We start from the raw sequence: 18,079 nt of genomic DNA, 5'->3' as shown, positions 1-18,079 counted from the left end.
TGTGTTAAAGAGAGACAGAGCAAGAATGTTCAATCCCCTCCTCCCACATTAACTCTATCTATGCCCATCTTTTCCCAGCACAGCCCCTCTGTGATGCTTACATTGATTCATGCAGCCCACCCTGCTTATTAGACTTTCATGAAGATAGAATGGGCTAAGTTTTCACTGATTTCATTTAGCATTTGTACCCATCCTCTTTTTTTTCTTCTTTTTTTTTTACATAATTTACTATTCCAGGCTCTTTTTCCTTTACAGTACCTGTGGCAACATCAGGCACAGAGATGCTGATGGTGAGACGGTGATGTGTAAGTTGTCCTTCACATTTAGATCACAGCAAGGGTTAGAGCTAAAATCCGAATCTACTGGGCATTTACTGACTGGGTCCCACGTTGAAGTGGGAGGACTGTACTCAACAGTCTATTAAAACCTGCAGTGAAGACTACCTCATGCTGCCTTAGAAGAAAACTCTGCAAGACATTGCAATTAGTACGTGTGAATCAGGTGAATCAACGTTTCAGCACACATCGCCTTCTTTATGATAAACAAGACTAAAAGGTTTTCAGACAGCATGTGGTAGCCACTGCGTTTCCAAACCTGCATTTTAAATCGGCAGCAGCAGGGTGTAACACTCCCGCCAAGGCTACCAGCTACCTCCAATTCTACCAGTCTATACAGGCTGCCGTTCTCCCCCTACTATAAAATCTCCTCACGCAGCTTATCAAAGCAGGTTATTACTATGTTTTTGAGTGGCCATGGAGAGAAAATATATATAGAGGCTATGTTTTATTACATTGAGCACTTAAAAGGCTATGTGCAAACAAGATACAATTCGTTCTCAGATTTTGGTTAACTCATGCACCTAAGATAAGTGTATATATCATCGACGTATATAAAGATGGACAACATGACAGCTCTCCAAAAGTGAAGTCAAAACCTCTTGACATTTACACTGCAACCCCTGTCATAATCCCACATAACAATCCACAATGAAAACTACACACAGGTCTGTGTTTATCTGTAGCTAACACTTGTCAGATCCATTCGAAACAGCACGTTATCATAATGTCCATTGCAATTAGCACCTATATTTATCTTGAAGCTTGAAGAATAATGTATGTAGCGTAGTGTGTATGTGATGGTGGTGTACAGAAGCATAGAGGAAACAGTATTTTAAAAGGCGTTTGTAACAGAGACAGCAGGGCTGTGATTGTGCTTTATGTCTGGAGCAGGGTGTGTTTTGTGAAGAATGTGGGAAACTGGCAGTGAATACCTTGTCGGGTTGCTGTATCTCTGATTGCACAAAGCTCTGACACAAAAAGCCTTTCACAAGGCCTGTCTGATGTGTCTGAGGAGGAACACAGCAGCTACAACTAACTTCTTCCTGGGGGAATAATGTGTGTGTGGTTGTGCATCTACTGTTTCTGACCACACATTTAACACAGCAGAATACAAAATGCTGTCTGCCCCAAATAACAGAAAGAGGAATTGTCTAAATTATGATGACATCGGTGCTCAGAAATCACAGTAAAAGCTCACACACACCCATCGCACACAAGGTAATGAGAGACCAGCGAGTCATCCTCTGTTTTTCCCTCATCACAGAGCAGCTGACATTTCGGGGGTGATTCACGGTTTTAGCTGCCAGGAGCAACAAGCTCAGCATCCTCTGGGACACATTCTGGGGTCCAGCCACCATTCACAGAGCGCACACTGCCAACAGCAAACAATAGGCACTGGATGAATGTGTGAGCACATAACAGGTAATCCTCTGAGTGATGCACTGCTCTTCACAGCAACAACAAACAAAGATAATGTGGAGCTGATATACCTGGGCACTCTGAAGCTCTGTCTCTATAATGTCTTCACTTGCCTTAAGCAAAATGGTGTGTGTGCAATGGGTAAGTATGCAAATGCTTCATTTCAATTCATCATCAATCATCTATGTGCTGAAAAGCACCTGTCCAGCCAACACCCTCTCACCCCGACTTTTCAAATACTGCTGCTTGGTCAGTGGCCCTCCACTGTAGTTTATATAATATGTGCAGCATTATTATCATTATACAATACAAGACTGCACAATGAAATGAACAATGAAATTACAGCAGTATAGCATATTTAGATTTTGGCTCTCCGACCTCATCACTCCCCACAGATATGTTTACATAGAGATATTGGGGAGTGATGAGCAAATACCTTCAACCCCCAGTCGGAGCCTACAGGTGGATGCTGGGGTGGTGGGGGGGCTTACAGCGCAGCAGGCAGCAATAGCTTACAGAGCAGCAGCAGCAGCAATACAGATGCAGGGCAACAGCTGCATTGACAGAGCAGAGGGAGAGCTGGGAAATTGTGCAGTTTAAATAGACCGCCAGATTGGAGTGAGGCACATGTCATGTGTGTATAACAGCACAGCCTGAGTTGACCGCCTGAACTAGCTCACAAGCTTCGTTCCATATATATATATATATATATAAAAACAATACTTGAGTAAGTTTATGTTCCATGGTTGGTTTTGTAATAATATGCATTACTAGAAGTGTTAATGTGACTTTTAAATTAGGATGTCTTATTTATAGAACAGAAACTGGAGCTTATGGTTACGCTTCATAAAAACCAAATAGCCGAAGCTAATGCTAAGTTGGTCTTTGTGCCATAAAGCAATGCCACAGCTGCAAGTGTACTGAATAACTATGTTAATGTTTAAAAGTTCAATAAGAATTTGCCAAACAAAAACCCATTCTGGACAGGCAGGTCACTGTCTAATTAGCAACAGTAAATATTTAACACTTTCAAAATATAAAGTTTTCGTGGTTAATGTGAAACAGTTGCAGTTTGGTTGGGTTCAGGCACAAAAACTACTTGGTTAGGATAAGAAAAAGATCAAGTTATGTTACATACCTGGCCCTAACTTACAGGAACAGGAATAAAACTGATCTGACGTAACATACCTCTTACATAACTTTTGGTTTCACGCAGGACACAAAAAGCAGTCTCCTGGGTTAAAGCCTGTGTTTGTTTGATCCATACCCCACCTCCTTTATATGAGACCTTTGACGATGGGTGCATCCAGAAATAAAGAATGGATCTAAAAGTCATATTGACACAACCATGGACCAAAACCTTACTGCAGTATGTTGTATGTATGTATATAGTGCTACCTTTATAGCTGCCTTTATATAATTTGATCTATTTGATTGCATATTTTATTATTTATTTTAATTTAGAATGTATGCCCAGTGAGTGTAGCGTGAAGGGGGCTTCAACTGAATTTCATTGAACAGTTCTGTAGGTATAATGACAATAAAGCTGAATCTTAAAATCTCTGTATACTTAAATGAGTTCATCATGCATAATAATATCTCAGATTACAAAACATACTGTCTGCTGTCTGTCTCTGATGTACACACAGTCAATTGGGACAGTCTGCTAAAGAATTTCAAAATGATGAATCTGTTTCAAGTCGTTTCTTAATTACTTAATATGTTCATGTGAGTCTTATTTTAGTGTTGCTATGCAACTTTTTAATGCATTTACTACCTTAAATAAATATTAAATAAAACCAATGACCAATGTACTTGAGTTTAATTTACTGTATCACTTGGTAAAGGTGACCAATTTAGGACTAACCTACATATTTAATTTTTGAGAACAACCTACAAATTAACTGTATGCTGTAATATAGTAGCAAGCAGGCATTCTGAAGTCAATTTTAAAATGTAAAAAAAACTAGTTCAGATTTGTTTAATACCAGGCCTGGTGCCTTGTGTGTCCAATTTCAGTGAAACTTTCAAGGTGTCTTTCAGGCACTTATCCTGTGGGTTTTCTGATGATTGCACCAACAGTTGTTGACTTATGTCTATTTATGTGCTGGCCAAACCTATTGTAATATCTTGAAAATGAAATAAGATATAAAGCCTTATGCAACTTTTTAGTGCCACCATCCAATGGACCAATTGAGGAGATTTCAAACTGTATTTTTCAGGTTCAAGTTACACATGCTATGGCTCATTATTGGGACAGGTTTCATATTTGAATTTTAATGTGGTTACAGTGGGGGGGGGGATTTCTTACAGTGCCACCATCTGGCCATTGAGCTCTTTTTTCGGGCCTGCTATGTCATGGGACAGGTTTATTTCTAGCTCATTCAGACATAATAACACTTTGAACCTGAACCGAATCCCTAAATATATAGCCAATATTAGAATTTATTTGAGTAGTCTGTGGCAACCCAGTGGGACAGAATGGGTGGGTAAACAGGTTCAGAAATCAAAAGGAAACCAGCTTTTAGTGTGCAAATACTCACAGATCTATAAACAAAAAAGGCATTTGTGGAGTGGCATTGCATCAAATGGTGTGTTTACATCTATTGAATATATATTTCAGGATTTGCATATGTGAGCCCACAAAATATTGGAGAAGGAAATGGAACTTGAATTTCCCTCGGGATAAATAAAGTATCTATCTATCTATCTATCTATCTATCTATCTATCTATCTATCTATCTATCTATCTATCTATCTATCTATCTATCTATCTATCTATCTATCTATCTATCTATCTATCTATCTGTCTAATGTAGACGAATTGTAGCCAAAACTGAGTTGTCATTACTGACTGCATCAAAGGCTGCTACATCTATGATTGAAGGTCTAGAGGATGAATCTGCATCACTGCTGCCGGCATGGAGGCTGTTTTTATATGCAGGAAACATCAACAGTGTGCTTGAGTACGTTTGAGAAAGAACAGGTTGTTTTTAAATCACACATCATTTTTTTAGTTTGTCAGAGGAGAATGCGAGAACACTCCACAGGCTTCCAGATCCACAATTGATTCTATCACTGACCTTTTGGTTGAGCGGACAGCATTATTTTACCGCTGCTTCCTCCTATACAGCTTTCTTTCTTCTTGCAGGAAGAAGAATAGAGAAGAGTGTATTTTGTCAACACCATTAGATATCTTTGCAGCTGCAAATTATTTCCCTTTATCCAGCCCTGTTGGCCCTGGTGTTCAGACTAAAAACAGCCCTGTGTTGCTTCAAGTACCAGTAAGTTGATGAAATATGATTCAAGAGGTCCAGTCTGAGTAACAGGCCCATACATTTTATCATGGATACAATCATTTTATCATTTATTATGACAATTACAAGGTAAAAGGTTGAAATAAAGTAATCTGTCAAAGAAAGAAATCAAGTTCTCTTACTTTGGATTAGGTTACTCACTACATTTTCTAACAGGTAATTAGTCACTGTATCGGATTACATTTAAAAAAAAAAAAAAAATATTGGGGAAAGGATCAAAAGGGGCTAAACAACACATTTTTGGTCTGTGTAATATAATAGCCATCAAGGTACCCTAAAGGGATGTCTCCAAAGTCCAACTAACCGCCCCAAAGTGAGTTTATGGTGAAGCAAAATGTCAGTAAAAGTCAGCAAATATCTGCATCAACAGAACTTACATGAACTGTAACTGATACCATTATCATCAGCCTTTTTAATAACCCACTAAACAGAAAAAAACGCAGCAATGCAACATTTTGCAGCACTGATATTAATTTGCTTAGTAAATCAGATTGAATCTAGAAGGACCGGTTTAATACTGGAGTAGGGGAAGAGAAATAAGTGGCATGCATTCCAGATGGGATTAAAATCAGTGAGTGAAGCAAGTATTCAAATCAGCCAACCTCCCCTAGAGGAATAAATCCCATATGAATAGGGCTTTTGGCTTATGAGTGTATATTTATATAATACAAATCTTGCTTAGTATAGCTCTTAGTACAGCCAAAGCATAGATTAGCACATAGCTAATCTGGTTTCATTTAATTGTTATTGTTCTGTGGTGGATGTAATTGATTTTCTCCCCTTCAGCTTCCAATTTATGGTCTCACGTCAGGTTAATAAAAGGAGCCACTAAAATAAAATGAATGTAAACGAAAGGAAGTGAGGAGAGGCAGCAAAGGGGCAGAGACAGGAAGAAGATGACAGACAAAGACACAGAGGGACAGCTCAGCCAGTCATCTTATCCCCGGCTGATGTGTAGTGCCACGATTTAAGAGATTCACATTCAATCACAGCCGTAAAGGCTGTGAGCCAGAAACTCCCCGGAGCGGCCCTGGCAACCCACGCCAAATCCATCAGGTCTGACTGAGAGAGAAAGAGATCTGGATTCCCTGTTGTAAAACAATCTTGTGCTTGGCGGAAAAAAGGAATCCATCATTTGGAATAAAGATCGGGACCGGCCTGGCTTTTGAATATGATAACCATCAGAAGAGAAAACAGAGGCGACGGAAGACATAAATAAAAGGGAAGACAAGTGGATTCTTGAGTGTAACAGACACCTCAGTGCTGGCTGAGGACGCTGTTCAGTTTCCACACAGATATAGTGAAACTGACGGCAGCAGAGTGTAAACACGCTGCACATTATCCAGGGATTAAGCAAACTGTTCTCATCTAGAATAAGGATCCTTCCTCTCTGTTTTTCTGTGTGTAGACAAAAACAGTACTTTGAGGCTCAATCCAAATGAGTTTTTCATGTGCTTTGGAGATTTGTATTCTGAGGGAGAGTCATGTGTTATTTGTAGAGAGAGAGAAGTAAATGAGGAAAAGAGGACCTGAGATGTTTGAGTTACAGACAGACTCATCAATGGAAAAATAAGTTAAGTCTATAGGTGCATACATAAATAAACTCACTGCGGCAGTCAAGTCAGTACTATTTTTAATATCCCATATGGTCATAAATGTTAAATACAAGAAAACTTAGAATTCAATTCAATTTTATTTTATTTGTATAGCATCAATTCATAATAGAAGTTATCTCAGGACACTTCTCAAATAGAGCAGGTCTAGACCGAACTCCTTATAACATTTACAGAGACCCAACAGTACCACCATGAGCAAACACTTGGCGACGGGGGCAAGGCAAAACCTGTTAAGAGGCAGAAACCTAGGACAGATCCTTCGGCTCTAGGTGGGTGGTTGTCTGCCTCGACCAGTTGGGGTGAGAGAGAATTAAATTAGTGTTTCTTCCTGTCCCAGTGTGCTGTTTGAATGATGTCTGTGCAGAGTTTGACACTAGAAGGATGTTTTCACATTCATCTGCTGAAAGTGGAAAGATTCTCTGGGCTCATTGAAAATCTGATTTTAAGGGGCGGGGCCTACCAGCAGGATTTGTGACATCACAAACAGTTAGGAAGTCAGTCCTTGTCCAGTATGCAACTTGTACAGTGTGATGTAAAAAACTTGAAGCCACCAGTGCACATCCACTGAGAATGGACTTTACAGTGAAGTAAAATCAGATGTTCAATGAGCACAGAGAAACTTTCCTCTTTCAGCAGATGAATGTGAAAACATCTTTCTAGTGTCAAACTCTGCACAGACAGCATTCAGACAGCACACTGTAGAAACAAGAAGAAAATGTTGACTGTAGCGGGACTTAAAATAATAAACCTGAATACTTCTTTTACCACCCTAACCCTAAGTAAGGGAGTTGGGATCTTTGACCTTTGACCCTGGTTGTACTCAGATCACCCCATCCTTCCCGTTGGGATTGCAGCCTGAAGCCAGTTCTTTTTAATTTGGCAACAACACAGTGTAACAACGCTGAACCCTAACACAGTCTGGGAGGGGAGCCTCACTCCAACATTCCTGAAGAAAATGGCCCAAATATTTCCTGGCACAGGGAGACCGAGAACAGTTAGAGTGGGGTCACCTCCGAGTGTGCGATGTGTATCAAATATTCAGACAGAAACGTCATACGCAGATAAAAAGAAGGGAACAGAGATGATGGATGCAAAAGCACAGCTGACTCTTTCCCTCCATAACTTGATCCTTTTTTTTTATATACTGTGGTTCCAAAATGAAGTTTAAAAGTTGTTGTTTTACAAAAATTAGGTTTTAAATGTTCCTGTCAGTTTCTATTTCTTTTTAAAGTTTTGACTTTTCAGGGGGTTTTTAACCATCAGGTTAACACTCACTTGATTTCCCACTTTTTTCCACATATATGCACTTAACCACTTACACTGACAGCACCCCTGACAGATAGGCAGTAATTCCACTCATCCATCCATCCATCTATCCATCCTTTCGGTTCCAGCAGAAGTACAGGGACACAGAGGAGCGGTGCACTGGCCCGTGGTCCTCCTAGGAAGCTTCCCTGAAAAGCAGTGAACTGCACACTCACAGCATCTCCATAATAAAGCCCTTTCACTCTTCACTCCTATTCCTCTCGCCTCGGCAGGAGCTGAGAACTAAAGCCGCCATTTCCCAGCATTTCCTCCGATCTCCATGCCAGTTTTCTCTCTTACAGGAAAATACTTTCTGACAGAAAATTGGAGAAGTGAATCTAATTTCTCATAGCCTTAAGAGTCCTTGCAGCAGATCCAAAAGGCACTGGCGTTGAGTTTAGGTAATGAGATTACAAGTAATGACATTAACATGATGATGAGGTGATGTTATTAGAAGCAGAATTCTTGAGCATATGATGGATATTTGTTAGCAATGCTCGCAACTTCTTTCCTCTTAGCTATTCTGCCCCTCCTTCATGAAAAAAGTCAGCAACAGTCCACTATTGGCTGGGTGAGTGCTAAAACAATGTTAAAGGGTACTTCAACAGAAACGGAAAAAGAGGCATGAGGAGCTGAGGGACCCAGACAGGTAATCAAACATGATTGGCTCGGGGGGGGGCAGATATGAAAAGAACTAGCTGCCAAAGTAAACTTTTTTTATTTTCCCATTTTTTTATGGAGGCACCCACTAAAAAACCCCCTCTTTTTTCTGATGGCACTTTAATGGACAATTTTCCTAGTGGGGCAAATTTTACATAAAATAGGTTACCACTGGTAGCCATTATCGACAGCCAATATTAGCCTATATGTTATCTGATGTGTTAATATAAAAATATCAAATAACTCTTCCCTCAAAACGTAACATCTACTACTCTTAAACAAGTGTGTGCGGCGTGCCCGTTGTTTTGTTTCCGGTCTAGCTAGATCCCGTGTGGTGTTGTAGTTTTTCTAACGTTAGTAGTTGTTGCAACAGCATGTGAAAAAAACTACAAAGTGTGCTAGGCCAAAAAGAACGTTAATCTCGCGATAAACGCTGTTAAAATGGGTTAGCGTTAATCCTGTTAATAACGCGTTTAACTGACAGCACTAATGAAAACAGTTTTTTCCAGTATATAATGCAGAGAAAAATCTTGTAGTAACATTCTGTCACTGCAACGTTTACCCAGCAGAGTGCACTGTAATTTAAAATACTGTGGCAAACAGAACAGAGAAAAAGAGAAGAAGCAGCTCTGAGCAATGTCAGCTACAACTGGTTGACATTGTATTTGTTAACTTATTTAACATGTTAAAGAATATTCAACTTAAATATTATTTAATAAAGTTATCTCTTTAAGAAAAAATCTTTCTGAGCACCTTTCAGAGTCATGCACAACCCCCCTACAAAAGGTCTATTTTTATTCCAGCTCCAAAATTCACTATATCAGCCAGCATATTGTTGATCAGTGAATTTTTCCTCTCTAAACTTGGTATCAGTAACAAAAATCCCATATCGGTCGGGCTCTAGTTACCACACCCACACAGTATATAAGGGATGGTAAAATTCACCAATTCACATCGGTGAACCAGCTTAAACGATCAAGATGCTATCGCCCCGATTAAAAAAGTGTGCAACGAAATAATAATTTGATTATAACAGTGACATGAATGACATCAATGTAAATGTCTAAAAAAAACATTAATAAAGAAAAAAAAGTTTGCATCGGACTGGTAAAATCCGTTTTATGGCCTGTGCTTTCATTATTTAGAAATGCAACCAATCATTTGTGAGTAAAAAATTTTAGACTGAGATTGAGTCTTCCTCTATAAACTGTTTCTCAAGCTACTTTAGAAGAACCAAAGAAATAAAATCAAACAATCTGTACCATATTGAATTGCATAATATCAACGTTTTTTTGCATTGTATCATGTCAAATTGCATTGTGCTGAATCAAATTGTGTCTAATCTGCATCGCAGTGGGGTAAATTGTGTTGTTTCAGTAGTTGGTAGTTAACTTCATAAGTATTTTCAATGTTTTGGATAATATATCAGTATATATTTATAGTACTAATTGATATTATATATAATTGCAATGTGCTTGTACCTGAAACAGGCTTCACATATACAGTACATTGTGTTTTTCTGTATGAATCCTTCAACCTGAGGATATTCAACGGTTCTCATCAGATTAATAAAGCTTTTCTTCTTTCTCAAGCCTCGAGCACACAGACAGCAAGCACTCAAAGAGCCTTACATCACTCTTGATGCCATACAACTCATAGTATGCAAGCTACCTAATTAGTACTAGCAGCGTAACCTGAGGTAACGCGGATGATCTCCTTGTACTGTGTGTGACAGTAAGAGCTCTCCTTTTGTAGGCTCTGCAGAAGAAAAGGATCAGGAGGAGGCTGCTTTAAAGTCACTTACCCTAAATCTGCAAGAGGCTGCTCACTCCCCTCCAAGTCCAGCCATTTTATTCTGTCTGAAAGCTAAAATGAGTGGTGTGGCTAAAGTTGAGACACATTTAATGAGGATAGCCCTGAGCAGAGTCACACTGTGTCCTCAGAGCTGAAAACCAACTAAAAAGGTGTGACCACCTCACCTCCAGGCTACCATAGAGCTAAGAGCTGGCTGTAACAATCAATGACAGCTGCTGACAGCTGACAAAAAGAGGAAAACATGGCTCAATTTATTGTTTGGGGTTTGGCTCTATGAGAAGGACAAGAGTTTGTAAAGATAACGGTAAACCCTTTTTCAGCTTATCTTTGAACCACCCTTTAAACATGCCGTCAAGAGGCGGAGAGCCATGCTGATCCACAGCCTGGGCAACGAGGGCGCATCTTCCGGACTCTCGGACCTGCTCCGACATACGCGGACTGTATCACCTTACTGGCTGGACATTTCGCCACCCCGCAGAGCGTCATGGTCCGGCGGGTTATCTTCCGTCAACGCTGACAGTGGCTGGGTGAGTTGGTCCACCAGTACGTCGCCGACCTCCGGTGTCTGGCCTGCCTCTGTAAGTTCGACGCTTTAGAAAACAAAATGATCCGAGACCAGCTAGCAGAGCCGTTACACCCGCATGCCCTTCGGCCTCAGCTCCGCCCCTAGCTGTTTCCAAAAGATCATGGCCACCATTTTCGCTGCCATCCCAGGTGTGGTTGTGTACCTTGATGACGTTGTGGTGCACGGAGACGTCAGCCTCACATGACGAGCGCCTTTCCAGGGTGCTGGACATCCTCAGCAGCCACAACCTGTGAACAGTGAACGAGGAGAAGTGCATTTTTGCTGCATCTGCCATCATTTTGGGTTCCGACAGTGACGCTGAGCCGCCCACTCAAACGTCGATGCCATCCTCCCTCCCCCCGACCCTCCCCCCCCCCCCCACCTTTATTTTTTTTTTAGGGAGAAGGTTATCTCTTCCTCACTACTCAGAGACCACTGCACCACTGCGCGCTCTCCTCAAGAAGGACGCACCCTGGTCTTGGACCCCTGCATGCTCTGCCACTGTCCACCGGCTCTAATCCCAACTCACTTCTTGATCACACCTGCGCCAGACACCGTCCAGGACCCCTCGGAGCCGGAGCTGATTCTCATGTTGCACACGCCCCTCCAGGCAGCAATTTCTCTGCAGGAACTCCAAGAGGCATCCGCACAGGACCCCGTGCTTGCCCAGCTCTGCATACATCCAAGAGGGCTGGCCTGCCAGAGTCCCGGAGGAACTGGTGCCCTTCCACCGAGTTAAGTGCAAGCTCTTTTGCTGGAACAACTTCTGTGTGGCATGGAGATTGTGCACAGTGGTCTCCAGCGCTCTAAGGCCACACGTCCTGGCCATGGTGCACGAGGGCCACCTCGGCGTGGTGAAGACTAAGCAACGCTGCAGGAGCTCGGTCGGGTGGCCGGGCGTCGACAGAGAAGTGGACGTGATGGTGAAGGACTGCACTGCTTGCCTCACCAGCAGTAAAACCGGCCTGCCCCCTCCTCCGCCCCTACAGCCCCTGCCGTGGCCACCAGCACCGTGGACCCACATTCAGGTGGATATCTGCGGCAAACTCCACAGCGTTCCTCAGCACCAACGTTTCCTGATGGTCGCCTATGACCTCCATTCAAAATGGCCTGAGGTGTTTCCCGCCGGCTCCGTCACCACCAAGGTGGTCACTGACTTCCTCTCGTCTCTGTTTGCTCGCTGGGGCGTTCCTGACACCATCACCACCGACAATGGGCCCCAGTTCATCTCGGCCGACTTCGCTTCCTTCGTGGAGGGGAGAGGAATCAAACATATCAGGACTGCTTTGTACCATCCCCAAGCTAACGATGGCGTGGAGAGGTTCAACCAGACACTCAAGAATGGGCTCAGAGCACGCGTCCTAGCATCTCCTGATGCTAGGACGCGAGCTGCAGCTTTCCCTGGATTGTCTGCGCCCTTCAACAAGAAACTCCTCAGCAGTGACACTGTCTCTGGGGAACAGAGTGGCAGAAAAGCAACGGCGCATGAAGCAGCGGTTCGACAGAGGGCGTCGAGCGAGAGCCCCTGCACTCATGATGGGGGACTGTGTCCGGATCCATCGACCCAATCGGTCCCACAAACTGCTCTCATTCTGGTCTGCGCCACGGCAGATCACAGCACAGCTAGGGTCGGCTACTTTCTGCTTTGCTGACGGTTCATGTTGGCACGCCAGCCGCCTTAGAAAAGTGGCCCCACCATCTGACTCTGATCAGGCGGCTGCAGTCGGGTGACACCATGCGGATGTGGACTGGGGCGTTGAGGTCCCGGCTGCGCATCCACCTGAGCCTGAGGTAGTGCCCGAACCCCTGCAGCCCAGACCTCATCCCACTCGGGTCCACCAGAGACCATCTTACCTCAAGGACTATGTGACATTTTAGTTAGTGCATAGCCCGTCACGTGGCAGAATAACCCACAAGGCTATGCAGGCAAGCCGGTAGTCCACCCGGCTTAGCCAGACAGGTTGGTTGGTTGATATTGTTCATTTGCACTGGTTCAGGTTCTTAAAGGGGGGGTGTAAATGTAGCATCCGGCTGCACGCCAGTTTGTAGAGAGTCACCACAGCGTGACGTCAGGGTTACGTCAGCCGAAAAGAGAGAGACTTGTTCGGGTGTAAATTGGCGGTTGATGATAATAAAGGTTAAGTCAGCTCACAGTCGTGGTCCGCACGTTCTTCCACATAACGCTATGTGCTCCAATAAGAATTGTTCAAGCCTCAGTCAGACCCTCGATCAACTTTCCTGTACCTAATATGCTATGTGCTAGGCTAATCTATGTTGAAAATACACTCCTCCTAGTGCTCCTAATAGCATTTCTAAGAATCCACCAGGCCAACAAAAACAACCAATCACAGCCAAGAAAGATAGTTGATTGTTGAGTCTCATTCCCAGGGTGTGAAATACAAATGCTCTGGGACCCTGGGAAAGAGACTTAACAATTATATACCTTCAAGATTCCAACCCAAAGTGTCTTTATTGGCTCTGATTGTTGTTTTCTTGCAAATACCATTAGGAGCACTAGGAGGAGCCAGAGGAACCTGATTGTTTCACAGATTATCTGTCTCGTTCTGCTGTTACACAGTGAACATTTAAAAAACACTAGCTAACTAGCTAATCTGCATCAGTTGTTAGCTGGCTGGTTAATAGCTAGCTAATGATGTAGAGCTTGCTAGTTCGCTATCATTTTGCTTTCATTTGCCAACTTAAGATGGGAGTATATGTCGCTCACACAAGCACACAGAGCTGACACACTTCAAAACAAGAACTTCCAGTCTGAAGGGTTCGGTGGCCGACAAGGGCAAAAGCGCCACAAACAGCAAAACGCTGCAAACAGGGGAATGATGCAAAACCAAAAACACACAAAACAACAAAGCAACTCCAAGAGAGAAACGCTGCAAATTCGCTCCAAAAAACGGAAGTGTGCCAGGCCACTAGGGGGACCCGACCTGAGGGATGAACCAGTCCTGTGGGACCAGACCCGAAAGACATGAAGAAGAAGAAGAAGAAGAAGAAGAAGAAGAAGAAGAAGAAGAAGAAGAAAGTTGGCTTAGTTTTGGAGAGGACAGTAAAAAGTTACGTTTTCCTTTTTGTCTTTTTTAAACACTTGGCCGTAATCTTTTATAATATTATAATATTATTATATAATTAATATATTATAATACTATAATATTTGCCCTTGTCAGCCACCGTAGAAGGGCCTACTTAGTATCTCGTAATTAGTAACCTCGATCTGACACAAAATTTTCTGTTTAATCCTAACAGAAAGTTCAACCTGGAGAACAGTATAGCCCCCAGGTAACTTTAGTTAAAGACCGCTGATCTAGACAGACAGGCAAGCAGACACGATTAGTTTAGCCTGAACTAGTGAAGCCACATTTGAAGGACAGGGCCCAGGTTTGCCTCCAACCCAGAGGAAGAGGGATCCACCATAAAGTGAGGAGAGTGATGTGTAATGTAATGTGCTGCAACTGAAAATAAATGCAGCTTTAGGAGAGTTATTTGTGCAGCACAAAAGCAGAGCTATTTATCATTACCTTGCTTTGATGTAGTCACCCGATGTACATTTTGTTCCCAGAACACTCAAGCTTTTGTATACTGACCCTGAATCTTTAATTTTACAAGGACTGCTCGTAGCTCCAGTGTTTGTTCTCTGTCTTTCTATTATTCCCAGTATGCCTTCAGACATGCAAGTTTCCACTGCTGTGGACTGAATGTAGAGATCAGGTTGACATGTTGTATTATTATATGCTGTTATGCACATTAAAGGTGTGTGAGGGTGAGAGATGATTTAATTAGTGTTTCAGCAGGACTTTACCAGTCGATTACTTTAATGTTACTTTTCCCTTAAGAATATTTTGTCTATTTGTCCATGATTATATACATACCGGTATCAGTCCACTTTGCTACATTTATTTCAATGAATTTCAGATAACCTAGTCATATAGTTTAATATAATTTAAAATAATGCTTTCTCCTGCCTATTTCTAGTTATGCTTTACCATCTACATTATGTTGTCTTAATGGCAGATACTGAAGGAGATTGAAATTGTGTGCATTCTCTTATTTATTATTGTAATCATTATATAGCTAAACACATACATATACCAGAGGGACTCTATAGAAATAATGGTGATAAACCCCAGAGCAAGGTTTAGTGATCTGACAAATCAATTGTATTAAGAATATCAAGGTTTTCTAACAACTCCTGCCCAGAAAGATTGTGTATCTGCTTTGCACCGGTATTTGTATGATTTGATTCAGCCCTGTTTCCTAGAAATGATGTGTGTATATTTGTGTGTGTTAGAGTTTTTGGATGATTTAACCAAAATTACACTATTTTCCTAACCTTAACCAAAGTGCTTTTGTTGCCATACCCTAAACAAAAACTGCCGTCTAGATGCAAACCGTGGACTCCTGGATTTTGCTCACCGCGCACCCTGTGCCACTCTACATCATCACCACAACGTAATTATGGTAACTATGAAAACAATTTAATAAAATATATAAATAAGTAATTTCTAGGAGGGTTGTTTGATTTGACGGTTTACTACATATCTGCCAAGTTTATAATTAGTATAACCAGTACAGTTCTATTGCCTGAGAATCTCTAAAGGTTCCTCAAACAGTATTTTCTTACTGCGCCTACTCCTGGAAATAATCTACTTGAGCATGAATTATAGGACATAAAAGCACAGTGCCTTTGATATAAGAACTGATAGCTGGTGACTTCAAATGCCATTTTCCATAATTGTTGCCGCAAGTCTTATTGATTTCAAATCTGACAAATACTGTGGAAAGCAAAGTGCATAGTGTGGGGGGCCACTAGTTCTATTTTTTCCCATACTGTGTTCTGCTTTATAAGTCATCATCCACCATCTACTCCAACATCCTTCGCGACTTTGGGACAGGTGCATAGTAAAACGGACAGGTGCATAATAAAACGGATTCTGTTCTGAAATCTCAATCATTGCGGAGTGTGTGGACACGAGCTGCCACAAGTATCCATAAATAGTTGTAGAAATGCCCTAAAGCAAATGTTTGCATATCAATACTTCTGTCCGCTTCACTGCTCATTAATTATGAAAGGAACTGCAAGGAAGAAAGAGTACAAGCTTTTTATGTTACATCTGCAAGGTTCTCCAACAGTATCAGAACAGCTGTCATTATGCACGGCTTATAGCCCCCATACCACTGATGTGCCACATGTGCCTCTATAGATCACTGGAATATTTCAATCATCATGTAAATGTCACGATGATGAACATTGATTAATCTATAGAGCTCATACTTTACAGGGTGCTTCACAAATCAGGCTCAAATGAAAAGATCACTAACAGGGATTATGGCAAATGTAAATAAAAAATGAAGAATAAAATTTGTCTCTCCTAATTATTTCTCTCTCATTTAAAATTAGGTTCATAGCCTAATTCTGTCTCAGAGTAACATTTAACAGTACGCCTTGTAGACTGCAAAATCATAACGCAATCAGTGAAAGCAGACGACCCTAAACAATGTTTTACTAAAAAAGGTTTCATCTCTCGGGTTATATTTCATGTCCACCTCATCACTCCACCCCTCATCCACCCACAGTTATCACTTGAAAACTGTGTACGCCTGGTCTGAAGAATGTGTAAGCACATTTGTACATATACATCATTTATACATCCAGCACTTTATGTGGTACGAACAAACTGAACAAAAAACGGTCTAATGAAATGAAATGTATTATCAGTAGTTTTAGAGCTTGACACACACTATGGACTAAAAGTGACAATGTCTCGGCCTCAGACACTTTGATTTAAACGTGTCTCTTGTGAGTAACACAGCTTTATGGATATGTAATACTTAACTGCTCGAGTACCAGTTTAACATAGGCAACCGCTAATGATCAATCTTTCTATTGCAGTTGACATGAATCTGTCCTGTCACTTTGAAAACCCAACCTCCAGCCTTGGCGTTATCAATAGGATGAAGGTTTATCTCCGACCACTCTGCAGTCCACTTTCCGTCTTGCCCATTTTATTGATGTAGCTGCTCATTAGTCTGGGATTCAGAGTTTTAGTATCCTACGATGCTCTATAAATGTGATTTCAGACAGTTTCCCCCCATCCTGACAAGACTCTGAAGAACCCACTAAATCTGTTTTATTTTTGTTTTAAAATGTTCTAATCTTTATCAAAAATCGTGAAAACCAGCAGAAAATATTTACTTTCATTATTACGCCCACTATTGTGTGCACACAATGCTATCAGAGATTATAAAAACACAGAGAAAGAGGACTGGTTTCTGTATTCACCACTGCTCTTCATTTTGATCAGTGCACCTGAAATAAAGTCACATTCATTATGCATTTGTCTCTCTTTGGAACAGAGCAGTGACTACATTTATCTGTGAACAAAGCCTCACCTGGCATGCTGTTAGGGAGTTTTATTGAAACTGTATCGGGGGACAAATATCTTTTCAAGCAGACAGTGAGGGAGAAGGCTCAGAAACCCTGTTGGAGCTCCTAATCCAATCACAGTTGTCTTTTCCTGTGAGATATTACCCAGACTGTTGTTTATAATCAGGCCTTCTGCTCCACTCATCTCTCTTTCTTTCTGCCATTGTGTGAAAAACAGACAGGTTAATATGGAGCAGAGAGAGAATGAATGAGGCTCAGACAATGACAAGTATTCAATTCCACTAATCGTTTGGCTGTTGGTAAGTGCTTAAGAGGCTGGGTGCCTGTGGTCAACACTTGGTCAATGCCAAAGTTCCTTTCTTCGTTAAGAGGCCCCTGCAGGCTGGAAGCTCGCTTTAATTGGATGTGTTCCTTTTTTTTCTTCCAGGTTTTTTGAAAATGATTGTCTATTAGTAGGAATGTACTGTAAATCCTCCTCCTCTGCTGAAGGAGTTGAGAGAACCAGAGACAGGGGGCGCAGGATGCCACAGCTGATGTGATCTCTTGCCTCTGGTGTTGCCTCAGGGACCATTTAAGGATGCATGGCTAACAGTAGTTAAGGCTTGCTGGAGCTCAGCAGGCTTATCCTGAAGCCTGTGTGACATAAC

The 18,079-nt window shown here is 41.8% G+C and overlaps 1 protein-coding gene across 3 annotated transcripts in view; it reads right to left on the bottom strand.

Annotated features, from left to right (window-relative positions):
- LOC127351949 (cell migration-inducing and hyaluronan-binding protein) overlaps positions 1-18,079 on the bottom strand; it is a 190,723-nt gene that overhangs the window by 145,471 nt on the left and 27,173 nt on the right. The gene's annotated exons all lie outside the window — the stretch shown is intronic.

This window comes from Dicentrarchus labrax, unplaced genomic scaffold, assembly GCF_905237075.1.
Source record: "Dicentrarchus labrax unplaced genomic scaffold, dlabrax2021, whole genome shotgun sequence".
NCBI classification, from domain to species: domain Eukaryota; kingdom Metazoa; phylum Chordata; class Actinopteri; family Moronidae; genus Dicentrarchus; species Dicentrarchus labrax.
This window is presented reverse-complemented; position numbering and strand designations above follow the sequence as displayed.